Genomic DNA, 20,199 nt, shown 5'->3' with positions numbered 1-20,199 from the left:
TTGTTATATGATTAATTGAATTGCATAATAATTGAACGTGGCATGTAATTATTTTAAAAATAACAGTCAAACACATTAATGATAGTCAAGGCACGACACCATCCCATKTGGTTTGGGCTTGGTGGGACTATCAATGACCCAACACACCTCCAGGCTGTGTAAGGGCTATTTTACCAAGAAGGAGAGTGATGGAGAGCTGCATCAGATGACCTGGCCTCCACAATCCCCCGACCTCAACCAAATTGAGATGGTTTGGGATGAGTCGGACCGCAGAGTGAAGGAAAAGCAGCCAACAGGGGCTCATCATATGTGGGAACTCCTTCAAGACTGTTGGAAAAGCATTCCAGTTGAAGCTGGTTGAGAGAATGCCAAGAGTGTGCAAAGCTGTCATCAAGGCAAAGGGTGGCTATTTGAAGAACCTCAAAAATGAAATATATGTTTAACACTTTTTTGGTTACTACATGATTACATATGTGTTATTTCATAGTTTTGATGTCTTCACTATTATTCTACAATGTATAAATTTGTAAAAATAAAGAAAAACCATTGAATGAGTAGGTGTTCTAAAACTTTTGACTGGTAGTGTATATTACTGTAAATATTGATCACATTCCTTGTGTATGATCATATATTTTGATACATTGAATGTTAATATTGTGAACCTATGTTATATGTTTTTACCTCCTGTTTCAGGAAGTGATGTCACTGAGTACCGCCCCTATATATAGGACCTTTCACCCCCACCTGGGATATGGATGCCTGATAAAGACCTAAGGGTCGAAACGTTGTTATAAATAAAATAAAATGGGAGCATGAGCAGTAGTGTGCAAAGTTGACAAGGAGACATGGTTCAGATTTCATTAGTCTGTTTATAAGTCAAGCTAAAAAACTTTGATTTATGTTCTTAAGGGTTTATCTAGAAAGCAGGTTACGTTTAATAAAAGGCGATTATACCGCGGGGGTCCTGGCCTCAGTCTGAAAATCAGAACTTTACTAACATCATCTCAGAAGGCAAAGTAGATYCATTTATGAAGGTCTAGAAGTCCATATCTGTAGCGTTTGCATTTTGTATTTCAGTAGAGACAACATAGAGGTAGAAAATTTTGGCACAAATTTTGGCTGTTTGTTTAGTAAGTATTCAAATACACCTACGTAGCCAGGCATGCCCTCATCTTAATTCCTTTAGCAGAGATGGCCCAGCATGTGGTCCTCTGCCCTGCCCCCTCTCCAGGCCCCAGCTTTGCCAACCTGGCCCCTCCTCTCTCCCCATGGGGGTCACGCTCCCCAAGCCTCTGTAATCCTCTGCCTATCCTTGCTCACTATACCTGATTGGCTTATGCATGCTTCAGTATATGTCCAAAGCCCAGCTAGAGGACCTGTATGACCATGTGGGCTGGGTATTACTGTAAACGCACACTGTATTGTGGTTTCTAAGCCATTGCACTTTGGTTTATCTCACTGACATATTACTCAACACTTGTCTAACCCTCTATCTGTATGCATCCTCTACCTGGAAAACATTTGCCTGTAGTAGAGACATCATCAAAACCACAGAGCATTTCCTTTAGATGGCATAGTTATGCAAGTTCTGAGAATCTGGGGGTGTACTACAATTGACATGTGGGTGGCTGCTTTGAATATTAACATCATACAGCAAGGCAATGTATTTTTAACTCCAACAAAGTCCATAATGTCAAATATGATACACAAGTGGAATCTCTGCCATGAAACCTTTCATCTTGCCACCATTTTTGTTTTGCCCCATAAAGTGCTACTGTCTGCCTTGTGATGGGACTGATAGGACTCAGTCAATGAAGTAGCCTACTCATTCCCTGAACTGAGGAAGGGAAAATCATGCAAACCTGTTTTACAATGACAGTCAAATAAGGGTGTTGTATTTGCATGGATGGAGAATCGATGACTCATTCACTCCTCACCTATGGAGCTCCTTTGAATGGGGAAAATATGCATTTTGGATTGAGTCATCACAATAGCAGGACAAAGCCAATCTACAGTGAGGGACTGTTTGAGAATAAAATAACCCAATTTTCTCTCAGGTTGATTATTTCTGTAAGTATATACTGTGCAATGTAAACTTTTCCAAAATATGTTAACTCAATTATCATTGTACCATATTCATACATACAGTGCATTTAGAAAGTATTCAGACCCCTTGACTTTTTCCACATTGTGTTACAGCCTTATTCTAAAATGGATTAAATCGTTTTTGTTTCTTCAATCTACACACAATACCTCATAATGTACAGCTATTTTCAGGTCTCTCCAGAGATGTTCGATCGGGTTCAAGTCCGGACTCTGGTTGGGCCACTCAAGGACATTCAGAGACTTGTTCCGAAGCCACTCCTGCATTGTCTTGGCTGTGTGCTTAGGGTCGTTGTCCTGTTGGAAGGTTAACCTTCGCCCCAGTCAGGTCCTGAGCCCTCTGAAGCAGGTTTTCATCAAGGATCTCTCTGTACTTTGCTCTGTTCATCTTTCCCTCAATTCTGACTAGTCTCCCAGTCTCTGCCGCTGAAACACATCCCCACAGCATGATGCTGCCACCACCATGCTTCACCGTAGAGATGGTGACAGGTTTCCTCCAGATGAGACACTTGGCATTCAGGCCAAAGAGTTCAATCTTGGTTTCATCAGACCAGAAAATCTTGTTTTTCATGGTCTGAGAGTCTTTAGGTGCCTTTTGGCAAACTCCAAGTGGGCTGTCATGTACCTTTTACTGAGGAGTGGCTTCCATCTGGCCACTCTACCATAAAGGCCTGATTGGTGGAGGGCTGCAGAGATGGATGTCCTTCTGGAAGGTTCTCCCATTTCCACAGAGGAACTATGGAGCTCTGTCAGAGTGACCATTGGGTTCTTGGTCACCTCCCTGACCAAGGCCCTTCTCCCGTAATTGCTCAGTTTGGCCGGGCGGCCAGCTCTATGAAGAGTCTTGGTGGTTCCAAACTTCTTCCATTTAAGAACGATGGAGCCCACTGTGTTCTTGGGGACCTTAAGTGCTGCAGAAATGTTTTTGGTACCCTTCCCCAGATCTGTAGCTCAACAAAATCCTGTCTCTGAGCTCTATGGACAATTCCTTRGACCTCACGGCTTGGTTTTTGCTCTGACATGCACTGTCAACTGTGGATCCTTATAGAGACAGGTGTGTGCCTTTTCAAATCATGTCCAATCAATTTGTAGAAACATCTCAAGGAGGATCCATGGAAACAGGATGCACCTGAGCACCCGAGTCTCATAGCAAAGGCTTTGAGCACTTACAGTTGAAGTCGGAAGTTTACATACACTTAGGTTAGCCAAGGAAGTGAAGGTAACCTAACTAAATGATTACCGCCCCGTGGCACTCATGTCYGTAGCCATGAAGTGCTTTGAAAGGCTGGTCATGGCTCACATCAACAGCATCCTCCCAGACACCCTAGACCCACTCTATTTCGCATACCGCTCCAACAGATCCACAGATGACGCAATCTCAATATCACTCCACACTGCCCTTTCAAACCTGTGCAAAAGGAACACCTACAGTTGATGTCGGAAGTTAACATACACTTAGGTTGGAGTCATTAAAACTCGTTTTTCAACCACTCCACAAATACCTTGTTAACAAACCATAGTTTTGGCAAGTCGGTTAGGACATCTACTTTGTGCATGACACAAGTAATTTTTCCAACAATTGTTTACAGACATATTATTTCACTTATAATTCACTGTATCACAATTCCAGTGGATTAGAAGTTTACATACACTAAGTTGACTGTGCCTTTAAACAGCTTGGAAGATTCCAGAAAATGATGTCATGGCTTTAGAAGCTTCTGATAGGCTAATTGACATCATTTGAGTCAATTGGAGGTGTACCTGTGGATGTATTTTAAGGCCTACCTTCAAATTAAGTGCCTCTTTGCTTACATCATGGGAAAATCAAAAGAAATCAGCCAAGACCTCCGGAAAATAATTTTAGACCTCCACAAGTCTGGTTCATCCTTGGAAGCAATTTCCAAACGCCTGAAGGTACCACATTCATCTGTACAAACAATAGTACGCAAGTATCAACACCATGGGACCACGCAGCCATCATACCGCTCAGGAAGGAGATGCGTTCTGTCTCCTAGAGATGAACGTGCTTTGGTGCGAAAAATGCAAATCAATCTTAGAACAACAGCAAAGGACCTTGTGAAGATGCTGGAGGAAACCGGTACAAAATAATCTATATCCACAGTAAAACAAGTCATATATCGACGTAACCTGAAAGGCCGCTCAGCAAGGAAGAAGCCACTGCTCCAAAACCGCCATAAAAAAAKCAGACTACTGTTTGCAACTGCACATGGGGACAAAGATCGTACTTTTGGAGAAATGTCCTCTGGTCTGCTGAAACAAAAATAGAACTCTTTGGCCATAATGACCATTGTTATGTTTGAAGGAAAAAGGGGGAMGCTTGCAAGCCGAAGAACACRATCCCAACCATGAAGCACGGGGGTGGCAGTATCATGRTGTGGGTGTGCTTTGCTGCAGGTGGGACTGGTGCACTTCACAAAATAGATGGCATCATGAGGCAGGACAATTATGTGGATATATTGAAGTAACATCTCAAGACATCAGTCAGGAAGTTGAAGCTTGGTCGCAAATGGGTCTTCCAAATGGACAATGACCCCAAGCATACTTCCAAAGTTGTGGCAAAATGGCTTAAGGACAACAAAGTCAAGGTATTAGAGTGGCCATCACAAAGCCCTGACCTCAATCCTAAAGAAAATTTGTGGGCAGAACTGAATAAGCGTGTGCGAGCAAGGAGGTCTATAAACCTGACTCAGTTACACCAGCTCTGTCAGGAGGAATGGGCCAAAATTCACCCAACTTATTGTGGGAAGCTTGTGGAAGGCTACCCYAAACGTTTGACCCAAGTTAAACAATTGAAAGGCAATGCTACCAAATACTAATTGAGTGTACGTAAACGTCTGACCCACTGGGAATGTGATGAAAGAAATAAAAGCTGAAATAAATCATTCTCTCTACTATTATTCTGACATTTCACATTCTTAAAATAAAGTGGTGATCCTAACTGTCCTAAAACAGGATTTTTTTTACTAGGATTAAATGTCAGGAATTGTGAAAAACTGAGATTAAATGTATTAGGCTAAGGTGTATGTAAACTTCTGACTTCAACTGTATTTAAATAATGTATTTCAGTTTGCATTTTTTTTCTTCTAAAACCTGTTTTGGCTTTGTCATTATGGGGTATTGTGTGTAGGTTGATGAATATATATATWTTTTAAATKAATTTTAGGATAAAGCAGTAACGTAACGAAATGTCTGAATGCACTGTATGTCATCCGTGGCTTATTTTCCCGCTATACTCGACTTGGGTGTGTTGAATCACTGAAATTATCTTCCTGTCAAGTTTTGTATCCCCTCGGGCTTGTGTGGCGATCTTTGTGTGCTATATACTCAGCCTTGTCTCAGGGTGGTAAGTTAGTGTCCTGTTGATATACATTTGGTGGTGTGGGGGCTGTGCTTTGGCCAATTGGGTGGGGTTATATCCWGCCTGGTTGGCCCTGTCTAGGGGTATCTATGGATGGGACCACAGTGTTCCCCGACCCCCCCTGTCTCAGTCCCCAGTATCTATGCCGCAATAGTTTATGCTCCGGTGGGCTAGGGTCAGTCTGTCCGCTCTGGTGTATTGTGTGACCTCAATTTCTCCTGTCCTACCTGTGGTACTGTGTGATCTTAGGCATGCTCCCTCTAATTCTCTTCTGTCTCCCTCTTTCTCTCTGTCCCCTAGGACCATGCCTCAGGACTACCTGGCCTGACGACTCCTGGCTGTCCCTGTTCCCAGTCCACCCGGTCGTGCTGCTGATCCAGTTCTGCTGTTCTGCCTGCGGCTGTGGAACCCTGACCTGTTACACCGGACGCTCTACCTTGTCTCGGACCTGCTGCTTTGACTCTCTCTTTCTCTCTCGCTCTCTCTCGCTCTCTCTCTCTCGCTCTCTCGGAAAATGCATGCGTTAATAGTGTTGTGTTAACAGTATTGCTCATCTTAAATTATCTGTACAACTCTGACCATTGTTTATGGCCGATTATTTGCAGCTACTACAGGAGGTTGGTGGCACCTTAATTAAGGAGAATGGGCTCGTGGAAATGGCTGGAGCGGAATTGGTGGAATGGTATCAAATACATCCATTCCATTCACTCGTTTCCAGCCATTATTATGAGCCGTCCTCCTCTCAGCAGCCTCCACTGCCTTCTACATGCTCATTCCTGTATACCACTCCCTGCAAAACAGTTATTGGGAAACAGAGAGAAACTCCAGCTGTTGCAGGAACTCCCCCCTCCCAAATCTTTCTCAAGAACTTATTCTGAAGAACTGAAGAAACACGCATATATACCATATTTCCAAACACAGGCAACGATCCAAAAATGATAGTCATAATATGGCCTGACGAGTCCTGGCTGTCCATTGTTTTGGACATCATACACAACATGAACACCCCTGTATAATTAGCTGCTTAACATTTACTTTAAGGGATGTGCTTTCACAAGGTATGTTTTGTATGCTGCCCAAAACATTTGTTTTTCACACACACACACACACACACACACACACACACACACACACAGCACGACACAACACACACACACCACACACACACACACACACACACACACACACACACACACACACACACACACACACACACACACACACACACACACACACACACACCCACACACACACACAACACACACACACACACACACACACACAACACAACACACACACACACACAACACACACACACACACACACACACACACACACACACACACACACCACACACACACACACACACACACACACACACACACACACACCACACAAGCACACAAAACCCCCAACACACACACACACACACACACACACCGCACTGAGGGAGTGGAAGTCATTCCGTTGGAGCACAGTGCTCTGTAAGGTCAGTGTGATCCGTCTCTCCCTGTATAGCAGGGTGTTCTACTAGTCAGCGATCCTGGTCCTCATCACTGCCTGCGTGTGTGGCCTGGATCTTAAATACCCCCTGCAAAGCGTCTGATCTTAAAAAAACATTCAAAACTGTTTCCCACCATAAGCGTATCAAATGCTGTGATTTTTATTTGGCTCACATCTCATGCTTTACTCTCCTCTGTGAAAGTTAGATATAATCAACTGCKCCGCAGAGTTTCTAGCTGCACTTGTTCAAGGCAAGGCAGTTGTTCTCACATTTTTGTGAATGAGTCAGACAGAGTAATTAGAGAGGGCGGACAGCTATCCCAGCTATCCGCCCCAGCACTTTCACATCTGTGACGGATCCAACGGTTGGCCAGCCAGCCAGCCACCCTCCTACTGCAACAAGCCAGTACATGGGAGAGCTGCCTGAGAGGAAGGTTGGCTYTAGTGTGGGAGATGACTAAGTCAATGTTTTCCTACAGCATGCCTCAGGGGTTTCCAAGGCAGGAARGAAACGTCTCAGGGTGACCCTGACTCCTTGGGGCTGGCGCTACCTGCAGTGTCCCCATCTCCGCCTGCGGGGAGTGCTGCATTCCTGCTGCCTGACTCACAGCTCCACACATTGTGTTGGCCAGATTGGCTATTAAGGGAAAGGTCAGCTTTCTCTCTCAAGCAAACAGGCAAACAGGATGACATGGACCGCAGGGCAGAGGGGAGGGCGTGGTGACCAGACCACAAGCAGATTCCTGTCACTCCCCTTCTGAGGCAGAAGGAGGGAGACACACATCAATAGTCTGAACGGCAACTGTCAGCATGAGCCTGTCGACTCACCCCTTGAACTCGCCCATTTGTAAATAACATTGTTTATACACAAGAGGAGATGTTATTGACGGGTTGTCTTGTCTTTTAGATCTTTGTTTATGCACAATTGCTTTGGAAAACTCACTGAGGGCTCTATTCAATCCGTATCATGGAAGTTCAGAYTTACAGCATGATTGAAATTTAAAGGTAATGTTCTCGCTTTAGCGGAGACCACGTTCACGGTAAAGGCTGCATATGCCGGCTCAATGACCGGAAATGACCTTTACATTTCTATTGCGCAATCTGTAACACTTCAGCAATACAGATTGAATAGAGTCCTGAGAGAGTTTTCAGAGTTTTGTATGACAGTGAACTCCTAAGCTGTATGAGCATGACGTTTAGAACGGCTTTTGGTGGCATGCTGGACACATCAGCAAAACACCATATTGAACTCTAGAATAATCTTTGTTGGAAGGAAGGCCTGCTGGGGCTGGATTCAATCCGTATCGTGGAAGATCCGCATTAAAATGTAAAGGTCATTTCATATTGAGCCGACATGCGCAGCATTTACTGTGAACCCAGTCTTTGCCAACGTGGGAACATTGCCTTTAAATGTGTATCGAGCCATAACGTGGATCTTCCGCTATAGTTCTGCAATACGGATTGAATCCAGCCACTACTACACACAGAAACAAATATGGATATCAAATCCAACTTTACTGTGCTACAACCAGAGGAGACCAGTGGGAGGAGCTATATGAGGACGGGCTTATTGTAATGGATGGAATGGAATCAATGGAATGGTATTAACCACATCAAACACATGAACACAAGTTGTTTGACTCCGTTCTATTGATCCCATTCCAGCCATTACAATGAGCCTGTACTCCTGTAGCTCCTCCTACCAGCTTCCTCTGGCTACAATTGTTTAAGGCATTCTACCTCACTGTTCTCTCTTCCTCTCTCTCTGTTGAAATATTTGTCATAGTCATCCCCATAACCACCCCCATGCATTCCCATCAACCCCTCCCACTAATTTCCCGTAAACTAGTGCATCACTCACTTCCTCATTCSTGTGAGAGTAGTTGAGGAGATGCTGATGTGTCAATACTTGTTTCTGCTTGTTGTTGTCCATTTGTGGCTTTCACAGTCAAGCTAACATGTACTTTGTCATACAATTACATGGCTATTTATGATAAGTACCATGTATGCAAAGTCTACCATGCATGCAAAGTCTTCCAAGGAATGTGCCTCTGTAACTGCATTCTTAGGCTTTTTGAGAGTTTCATTCAAGTATTTTAATACTCATTAAGATAGTGGAAGAGGAAGTTGGGGTTAGGAAAGTTCCAATTTACAATAATGAGGAACTTAAAAGTTGACAGGAATTAAACCTTGACTCGTGTGGCTGTAACACATTTGTTCCTCTGAGGCTACAGCCTAKCTCCAGTACACATTCAGGTCAATGGTAGTGTGATGGGCCGGYTGGGTTCCTGTCTGTCTGCCTGCATGTCTTTCTCCTTTCAGCCAGCCGCTCCAGTCGTTAGGACAGGATGTTATCACACTGTGATGACAGAGCAAAAGGAGTGAAGCACGCTAGCACAGACCTTTGTCTCCAGGGGATGCAAACATATTATCTGCACTTAACAGATCTACTCTAAAGGTCCTCTGCCAAATCACTGGCATGAACATGTGGACAGGGAAATGTGCTAGTGTCAGGGGGAAAACACACAATAAAGGGAGATAACATAGTAACAGCGCTTTGAAGCTAAAGAAAAAGAGGCATCCAAATCCCCTGGTGTTCTAGTTGCTCTGTTGTCTGTGCTGGACTTTACACCCATGACAGAGCCCTGTGTGTAGACTGTGGAGGAGGTTCCCTGAAGTGTTCTTTATTGACATGCTGCAACTGGCATTACTGACAAGACTGGTGGCCTTTCTTCAAAAATCAAACAACATATTAGGAAACACTAACATTCCCAATATGCATTTGTTTTCAGGAAAGAGAGTAAACTGGGCATATCGGTAAATACAAACGGCTGATTCTGATTCAGCCCATTGCAACACATCATCCTAAACTCCACTTKAATMTTTATGTGTGTAACGTGTATGCTCCTCTCAAACTTCTCCCAAACTCTTGACGGAACTTTTTTCTATTTAAAAATGTAATTAAATGCACAGTAACACAGTGAAACTACATTGTCAATTGTCGGCTACTGTTCACTCACGATTCTAACTGTCTGTTTGTATAGTTCCCTCTATCCTGTAGTGTAACCAAGTGTAGTGACCACTCTATCCTATGGCTGAAGGAGGAGTGTTTCTGAGGGCAGCTGCTCTGCCTCCATCTGGTCTCCCCTCAGGTTGGGAAGCTGCTTGTGATGCCCAAGGACGGCAGCCACTGGACTGGGATGAGGAGCATGGTGGAGGAGCTTGGAGGGGACACAGGGTGGTGGTGGTGATATCAGGGGTAGCAGCAGGGGGCCTTTGCAGCACTAAATCACCCTGACCTCCCTATGTGGCATTACTACCAAACCCTGACAGTACTTAAGGACTACATCCAGCATGCCTGTAACATTCCTCCTATATAACAAGAAAGCTGATACAAACCCTGACAGTGCTTAGGGACTACATCCAGCATGCCTGTAACATTCCTCCTAATATAACAAGAAGCTGATGCAAACCCTGACAGTGCTTAGGGACTACATCCAGCATGCCTGTAACATTCCTCCTATATAACAAGAAGCTGATGCAAACCCTGACTGATCCCTTTTAACCTGTTGGTGTCATCGTTGGAGACTCTCTCTTCATCCATAACTGCCCCCTGTGTGGTGTAGAGTTTGAGGCCAGCCAGTGCCCATTCCCTGCCTCCTATGTCCCCTCACACTACACAGACCACATGACCTTGAGACAGAGGAGTGTCAACTTCCTGTTGGCCCTGCTTGAGCCCCTGTCTTGCAGATACCTGTACTCAGGAGTCAATTCCATCMCCTCAGATGTCCTACAGAGGGAGACGACTGTTCCACAGCTGATGAGCAAGACATCAATTTGGCTCATGTGCTTTGATTTCTCACCGCCAGCTGAGAAAGCTCAACAGTTCTTTGATGTCTTCCGGCAGGTTCTTCAACGAGTTGTGTGGAGATACATTGGAGCTGTGCCTGAAAATCCTCCAGAGAATGTCAAGGTGATAAGCTGGCTCCCCCGGAACGATCTATTGGGCCATCCCACCGTCAAGGCCTTAATCACACATGGAGTGATCCATGGGATCCACGAGGGGATCTGCAACGGTGTGCCCATGGTGATGATGCCCTTGTTTGGTGACCAGTGTGACAACGTGCAGCGCATGGCAGCACAAGGCGTGGGAAAAGTCCTCAGTATTAATGATGTGACCTCAGACAAAATTCTGAAGGCCCTTAATAAGATAATCAATGACAAAACGTACAAGAAGAAGATTACAAAGCTTTGGGCCGTGCATAAGGACTGTCCTGTTAATCCCTTTTACCTGGCGATCTTCTGGACTGAGTATATTAAGAGGGACAAAGGAGCAGGTCATGTGATGGCAGCAGCCCATGAGTTGAACTGGATTCAGTACCATTGCCTGGATCTCTTCACCTTGCTCATCATCTTAGTTATAACTGGTGTCATGGCAACGGTCAAACCCTCAGATTCTGTTTCCACCATTGCTGCTTTAAGAGTAATCAGTAAATGCACTGTAGCCTCGTAGGGTTTTCTCTAAGGTGTGTAAATAAAATAACATAGGTAGGTTAATTGAAAGTAACACCTGACAGAGGTTTTCCAAAAACACACTTTATTTTCAAAAGAGGGTGTAGAATAAAAAATTAAGTGATTTGTAGTAAACACATTTGATTTGACAGTTTATTTTTACAGTCTATGGACAAAACAGAGTGGTGTAGGGATTGCAGCAGGAAAGTGAGTCAGGCAGGGAAGCTACTCCGAGTCCTGTCTCAGTGCTGTTGTCCTTCCCTGTCCTCCCATGCAGAGCTGGAGCACTGTGACCCACTTCCACCCTGTCATGACCCACTTCCTGTCATTCCTTCCTGACCTGGCGCCTCTGTCTGCAGTCTCTGCCACTCTCACCACAGTGCCCTGCTATCTGGGCCACTTGTGTAACCAGCTTGTTAACTCCAATAGTTTGCTTTTAGTCCGTGATCAGAGTTGAAGGCTAATCCACTACAACCATTCACTCAAGCGTTCTCAACTACCTTTGCCAATAATTTGTCCAAGAATGTGAGCACACTGGCAAGGAAACAAACAGTGGAGTCATTCATGGAGAAAATAGGTACAATTCTTTGTCAGCTTTTGGGAGTCATGCGGAGCGATTTCTGAGAAAGGAAACCTATGACTAAACTGTCTGCTTAGTGATCACTGGAATAATACATATCCTGACCCCTAGAGCAACTTTTGTCGGGAACAAACACAGTTCATTTTCCACTGCTGCAGTCCAGGAAGTAAAGTGGAATACAGCCAGAGCCTTGCGGGAAATGCAGCCCATTGAGAGTGACCTGTGTGTCCGTCTGTTTGATGACCCAACTCCTGGAATGTGTGGCACCGAGCGAACAATAACAAAGAGCTCTGATGACAGCAGGATAAAACACACAGYCAGAGTAGACAACAGCACTGCCAGGGACAGAGAGGGGGAGATAACATCCAGGTCAAACTGGCTGTTGTGTGTGTTTGTTCTTAAAGGATAGTCAATCTGGCCCCATTGTCTCCTCAGAGAGTTGGTAGATCATGAACAAAGAATGGAATGGCTAAACATAGGCATAGACTACCTTATAAGGATCAGTATTGAGACCAAACATGAGTATTTTGATGGCTAATACAACAGTTGCATATCTCAAGTATATTGTTATCGTTTTCAAAAAGTATCCATTCACTGATAAGCACAGTGTTATACCCACTGTTTGACCTCTGCAAAAGGCCCAAATGAGAATGATGAAAGATACTGGTTTTTCATAATCATTCTAAAAACCTTTGACATTTTATTTTTTGAATAGTCCAAGAAATATCCATAGAGTTAGATATAGGACTCGAGATGGATGAAACCTGTTTGGCATGGAAATCGCCATTGAGGGCTTCCACCATTTTAAAGTAGTCAACTGGGTGGGACTTCCTGGATGAAGAAAGAATCACATGATTCCCTCTGGGTCATCTGGAGGGATAAGCGAATTAATTAATTCCGTGGAGGTAAATTGCCAACCTTGGCTTAATACCTGCTCAAACACACTAGGTGGCAGTATGACCCTTTTCAGTATGTTTGCCAACAGCCGTTGCCACCTGCTATAGACCACCTTCTGCCCCCAGCTGTGCCCTGGACACCATATGCAAATTGATTGCCCCCCATCTATCTTCAGAGCTCGAACTGTTAGGTGGGACATGCTTAACAGCCCGGCCATCCTACAATCTAAGCTTGATGCCCTCAATCTCACACAAATTATCAATGAACCCACCAGGTACAACCCCAAAGCCATAAACACAGGCACCCTCATAGATATCATCCTAACCAACCTGCCCTCCAAATACACCTCTGCTGTCTTCAACCAGGATCTCAGTGATCACTGCCTCATTGCCTGCGTCCGTAATGGGTCTGAGGTCAAGCGACCACCCCTCATCACTGTCAAACACTCCCTTAAACACTTCAGCGAGCAGGCCTTTCTAATCGACCTGGCCCGGGTATCCTGGAAGGATATTGACCTCATCCCGTCAGTAGAGGATGCCTGGTTATTCTTTAAAAGTGCTTTCCTCACCATCTTAAATAAGCATGCCCCATTCAAAAAATGTAGAACCAGGAACAGATATATCCCTTGGTTCACTCCAGACCTGACTGCCCTTGACCAGCACAAAAACATCCTGTGGCGTACTGCATTAGCATCGAATAGCCCCCGCGATATGTAACTTTTCAGGGAAGTTAGGAACCAATATAGACAGGCAGTTAGGAAAGCAAAGGCTAGCTTTTTCAAACAGAAATTTGCATCCTGTAGCACTAACTCCAAAAAGTTCTGGGACACTGTAAAGTCCATGGAGAATAAGAGCGCCTCCTCCCAGCTGCCCACTGCACTGAGGCTAGGAAACACTGTCACCACCGATAAATCCGTGATAATTGAGAATTTTACTAAGCATTTTTCTACGGCTGGCCATGCTTTCCACCTGGCTACCCCTACCCCGGTCAACAGCCCTGCACCCCTCACTGCAACTTACCCAAGCCTCCCCACGTCACCCAAATCCAGATTGCAGCTCTTTCAGAAAATCAGCTATATCTGGACCCCTACAAATCAGCATGGCTAGACAATCTGGACCCTCTCTTCCTAAAATTATCTGCCGAAATTGTTGCAACCCCTATTACTAGCTTGTTCAAACTCTCTTTCGTATCGTATGAGATCCCCAAAGATTGGAAAGCTGCCGCGATCATCCCCCTCTTCAAAGGGGGAGACACTCTAGACCCAAACTGCTACAGACCTATATCTATCCTACCCTGCCTTTCTAAGGTCTTCGAAAGCCAAGTTAACAAACAGATCACCGACCATTTCGAATCCCACCGTACCTTCTCCGCTATGCAATCTGGTTTCCGAGCTGGTCATGGGTGCACCTCAGCCACGCTCAAGGTCCTAAACGATATCATAACCGCCATCAATAATAGACAATACTGTGCAGCTGTATTCATCGACCTGGCCAAGGCTTTTGACTCTGTCAATCACCACATTCTTATCGGCAGACTCAACAGCCTCGGTTTCTCAAATGACTGCCTCGCCTGTTTCCCCAACTACTTCTCTGATAGAGTTCAGTGTGTCAAATCGGAGGGCCTGTTGTCCGGACCTCTGGCAGTCTCTATGGGGGTGCCACAGGGTTCAACCTGAGGACGACTCTTTTCTCTGTATACATCAATGATGCCGCTCTTGCTGCTGGTGATTCTCTGATCCACCTCTACGCAGACGACACCATTCTGTATACTTCTGGCCCTTCTTTGGACACTGTGTTAACTAACCTCCAGACAAGCTTCAATGCCATACAACTCTCCTTCCGTGGCCTCCAACTGCTCTTAAATGCAAGTAAAACTAAATGCATGCTCTTCAACCGATCGCTGCCCGCACCTGCCCGCCCGTCCAGCATCACTACTCTGGACGGTTCTGACTTAGAATATGTGGACAACTACCTAGGTGTCTGGTAAGACTGTAAACTCTCCTTCCAGACTCACATTAAGCATCTCCAATCCAAAATTAAATCTAGAATCAGCTTCCTATTTCGCAACAAAGCATCCTTCACTCATGCTGCCAAACATATCCTAGTAAAACTGACCATCCTACCAATCCTTGACTTCAGCGATGTCATTTACAAAATAGCCTCCAATACCCTACTCAATAAATTGGATGCAGTCTATCACAGTGCCATCCGTTTTGTCACCAAAGCCCCATATACTACTCACTACTGCGCCCTGTATACTCTCGTTGACTGGCCCTCGCTTCATATCCGTCACCAAATCCACTGGCTCCAGGTCATCTATAAGTTGTTGCTAGGTAAAGCCCCGCCTTATCTCATCTCACTGGTCACCATAGCAGCACCCACCCACAGCACGCGCTCCAGCAGGTATATTTCACTGGTCACCTCCAAAGCCAATTCCTCCTTCGGCCGCCTTTCCTTCCACTTCTCTGCTGCCAATGACTGGAACGAACTGCAAAAATCACTGAAGCTGGAGACTCATATCTCCCTCACTAGCTTTAAGCACCAGCTGTCAGAGCAGCTCACAGATCACTGCACCTGTACATAGCCAATCTGTAAATACCCCATCCAACTACCTCATCACCATATAATTTATTTTGCTCCTTTGCACCCCAGTACCGCTAACTGCACACTCATCTTCTGCACATCTATCACCCCAATGTATAATTTGCCATACTGTAATAATTTTGCCACTATGGCCTATTTATTGCCTCACCCCCCTTATCCTACCTCATTTGCACACACTGTATATAGACGTTCTCTATTGTATTATTGACCGTATGTTTGTTTATTCCATGTGTAACTCTGTGTTGTTGTTTGTGTCGCACTGCTTTGCTTCATCTTGGCCAGGTCGCAGTTGTAAATGAGAACTTGTTCTCAACTAGCCTACCTGGTTAAATAAAATAAAAAAATAGTAGTAGAAGAAAATTGACTACTTCAAAATGGAGATTGCCTCAATAGCACTGCCTGTGTGCTGATGTCTTTATCATTCTCTATGGACATATCTTAACCTTTACTGTCACCTGGTGTTCAAACTAAGGAACTGCATTTTKTACATCTTAATACCATTCTACATGTTTGAGAAATAGCAGTTATTGTGATATACTTTCCAAATCAATGACCCCTGTATGAACTCATCATAATTCTACATTATTAAACTTGGTTGATCCCTGCCAGTCATTTGAATAAGTTMCGAAGAAATCAACAGCAAAGTGATAATGAAACTGATGATTATTTCTACTTTTCTCGCTCGGTCCGATTCCTGCATTTCATTAGATAGGCTATTCACTTAATCTGTACCATCAGACAGGCTATGTGAACAATTCCACATCAAATTCAACATAACAGCACATACATCCTACAGACATGATGGGCATAGATGGATGACAGACATTACACTCATCCTTGGATAGTATGGATCCATTGGCTTCATCTATAGACCAGTCAAAATACACTAGTATCAAAAAGGACAGTGTCAGTCAGACGAAAAGTGGGTTGTCTTGGACTGTTACTCCAGCAGCCACACCTCCATCAGAGCGCTCATCGCTTGGTCCTCAGCACACTTATTCAGCACCATGTGACTGCTCCTATGAGAATTCAAATCCAGACATCAGTGCAAACACAAATAACACTGTTGTGGAAAATTCTGCCACCACAACACCATCCAGAACATTTCTGTATCAGTCAATTAATAATATTGTGACAAAAATATGCATGTCTGTCTGTGTGTATACCTGACATAAGCTCCAAATGTGCCCAGTTCACATATGCAAGTGCTGAGTTTTAGCAGAGTACCCCGTTCCAGGATGTAGTTGTGCACAGGCTGGATCTTGTCCATCCGGATGTAAGTTGCCCTCTATATGTCATCTTTCATAACCTCCAGTACCTGACAGATCTCAGCTCCATAGATGTGGTTGCCTACAGGAGGAGGAATTCTACACATCAGCAGACAGACCAGAGCATGACGGTGTCAGGGTCACGAGAGACTAGGTGCATTCGTTTTACCTCACCTGGGACACAGAGTGGGTAGAGTTTGTACATTGTAGACCATTCCAATGGTCCTAAAGTGAAATCTCAGCTCACCCAGGGCACCAGGCAACCTTTAGTTAATGCACCCATTGTAAGAAGAAAGAAAGAGCTGAGGTACTCTTACCCCCACCTTCCCTCTGTGGCTTCAGGACAAACTGGTCTGGTTTTGCCAAAGCCATAGACAGTCTTGTCACTTTCTGGTCCCTGTTGTGACCAAGTAAAGTCAATGAAAAATAAATGAAACTATTTACAACAACATTGTAAAGAGAAGAGGTAATATGTAAACACTTAGCCAGGTTCTCTTACCATGTCTAGAGTATACAGCCCAGCAAAGGTGGCCCGGATCTGATCCACAACATCAGGTTCACCAGGAAAGAACCTCTCCAGAACACCCGGTCTGGCCAGTTCCTGTTGGATCATCTTGGTGCCAGCCAGGTGGGTACTGATATCTGGACACTTCACAGCCAGAAAGCGCTCCATCATGAGGCGAGCCTCCCAGCTCTACACAAAATCATACAGGGAAGATTATTACTGCTGAATCAAAGGGACAAATCCAATCCAACAGGATCATCATCATAGATAGAGGAACTGGGAATTGGTCTGTGAGTTTAAGGGGTACATACATTACAGTCAATGATACACTGACTACTGAGAAAGGTTAAAATAAAATAAAATAAATGCTGTAAGCCCTTTATTTAACTAGGCAAGTCAGTTAACAAATTCTTACTTACAATGACAGCCTACCGGGGAACAACTGCCTTGTTCAGGGGCAGAATGACAGATTTTTACCTTGTCAGCTTAGGGATTCGATCCAGCAACCTTTCAGTTACTGGCCCAACACTCTAACCACTAGGCTACCTGCCACCACAGGTGAAGTACAATGACAGGATATTACCATCTAACCTGTTCTGTGTAGTTCTGAGGAATGTACCCATAGCGGAAATATACAATAGCAACCTCTTCCATCTTTGCAGAGAGAATGAGAAACAACAAGAGATATGAAGAGAGTTTGACTTGCTTAAATGCAAACAAGCTTCATGTCAGTAACATAATTACATGTTTGTTAGAAATCTAACAATCCATCTGGTCACAAAAAGTTACTATAGAACGTACACAAATAGCCTCGTTTTCATCAAGGAATCGCATCTTAGATACATCGTCAAACCGTCTTCATATAACAGGAATCTTTCTGCAAAAAAACATTTTGCAGTCAATATGTGGACACTCATGACTTCATTGTGCGAGAACAGATAATTCACTCGACTAATAAGCACCAAGGAATCCAACCAAACTTACCTGTTCCATAGCTCATTCTCAATATATCTATGGCCAAAAATGCTTCAACCAGAAACAGGACCACTGCCCTGCAGTGAACGAAAGTTAGATAGTTAGCCTTGCCAGTTGGAGCTTGAATCATTTACATTTAAAGTGATATGAAAACCTTATGACACCCACCTCTCCGAGCCGTATAGGTCCCAGGCCTTAGCTAATCCCTTTGCCAGACTTGCAGAAGGGTTGTTGTCTAGGACATGCTTGCTTTCATCCAGCTGACCAGGCCTCTTCAGAATGTGCCTAATGATGAAATAATAATAGGCCTTATTTAGAAAGAATACTTCACAGGGGATATTTAAAGAAATCATTTGATAACTAGTTATGTGAACATACTGGTGGACGTGTGGTGTGCGTGCAGAAACACCACACCCACCGGCAGCAAGGGTGTTGATCTCTATCTGTTTCAGGGAGCCATTCTGGTCCAGCATGTAGTCTGGACCCAAAACTATGGACTAGACATTTTTCATAAAGTAGTGTGAACATCCTATCTTAATTGTTCCTAAATTAGATTAATACAAATGTTCTTAATATCTGATATAGTTCATTAACATTTAAATAGAACTACAACACCCTACCTGGGTCCTCCCAGTGAAAAGTGGTGGAATTGCCCTGTCACCCTTTCCTGCAGTAAGCAACCTAATGACCTCATGTTATTCATATTTTTCACAATTAATAAACATTATTTCAAAAACCAACCGAAAAGCCAGTGTTTCTATGTCAAGCAGTTTTGTTACATTTCTATCTTCTGTGATGTATATAAACTGTAATATTGGGATGCAAACTCAAAATAATACATTTCACCTCTATATCTGACATGGTACAGGTGTCTTTTTTTAAACCCATAACCATGTGTGTGAGGTGTATACTTTTGTTTCAAAGGAGATTTGTTCAAGACTACCAAGAAACACTGTGTGACCCTGATTTAGCCCAATGCAGTAAAAGGTTCATTAAAACTACAAAACCTACCTGGGTCCTCCCCTCTTGAATGACATGTCTGTGTATGTTGAATAAACTGCCAGTGAAATCATCCACTTCGATAATGCTGTTAAAATTTTAAAAAAAGAGCAGATCCTTAAACTGGCTACAATCCCTCTAAAGACTAATTGCACTAGTCTTTTCTGCTTGGTCATACAGCTCTCTGTATTACCTGGCTAGAGCTTTCTCCAGCCTGCGTTTGTACTGCTAGAGCCTGGTGGAAGGCAGCCCTGGGCACTGGTGAGGGGAAAAGTGTGAACGGTGCATAGGTCACCACCTGAAACCAGACAAAATGAACAGCAGCTCCGATGACGATTTGTTAACTTCAGATAAAATGGACACATTAAAAATTGTATGTATGCCGGCAAACAGACACAGTTCTAGACATGTGATAGTCTCAACTGTTATTGTGTAGCATGCTAGTGTGGTGAAAGCTAAACGGTAAATGCTTAGTGAGCTAATGCTGTCCTGAGATGCAAAGATGACCCAGGTGCAATATCTAGATCAGGGCTCTCCAACCGTGTTCCCGGAGAGATACCTTCTTGTATTTTTTCGCTCCAACCCCAGTTATAACTAACCTGGTTCAGCTTATCAACCAACTAATTATTAGAATCAGGTGTGCTATATTAGGGTTGGCGTGAAAACCTACAGGATGGTAGCTCTCCAGGAACAGGGTTGGAGAGCCCGGATCTGGATAGACACTTGCATTTTGTCTGGTAAGCACTTAAAGGGGCAATCTGTGATTCAAACCAAAAAGTCGTCAACCCACCACTTTTTTTTGGTAAACGGCTGAGGGACAGCGCTGGTGAAATAAAACCACCCTCAAATAAATTCAAGGACTGACCATCCATGAG

General features: G+C 44.1%; 2 pseudogenes; one reads left to right on the top strand and one right to left on the bottom strand.

Moving 5' to 3' along the window:
* The first annotated feature begins 7,395 nt into the window (after positions 1 to 7,395).
* On the top strand, positions 7,396 to 11,479 carry LOC111966929 (UDP-glucuronosyltransferase-like; annotated as a pseudogene).
* Positions 11,480 to 16,517: 5,038 nt separating this feature from the next.
* LOC111966927 (glutathione synthetase-like) lies at positions 16,518 to 18,798 on the bottom strand (annotated as a pseudogene).
* Between the last annotated feature and the right edge of the window lie 1,401 nt (positions 18,799 to 20,199).

This window comes from Salvelinus sp. IW2-2015, linkage group LG7 (genome assembly GCF_002910315.2).
Source record: "Salvelinus sp. IW2-2015 linkage group LG7, ASM291031v2, whole genome shotgun sequence".
Taxonomy (NCBI): Eukaryota; Metazoa; Chordata; class Actinopteri; order Salmoniformes; family Salmonidae; genus Salvelinus; species Salvelinus sp. IW2-2015.
Note: the sequence above shows the minus strand (reverse complement) of the source record. Positions and strands in the feature narration are given on the sequence as shown.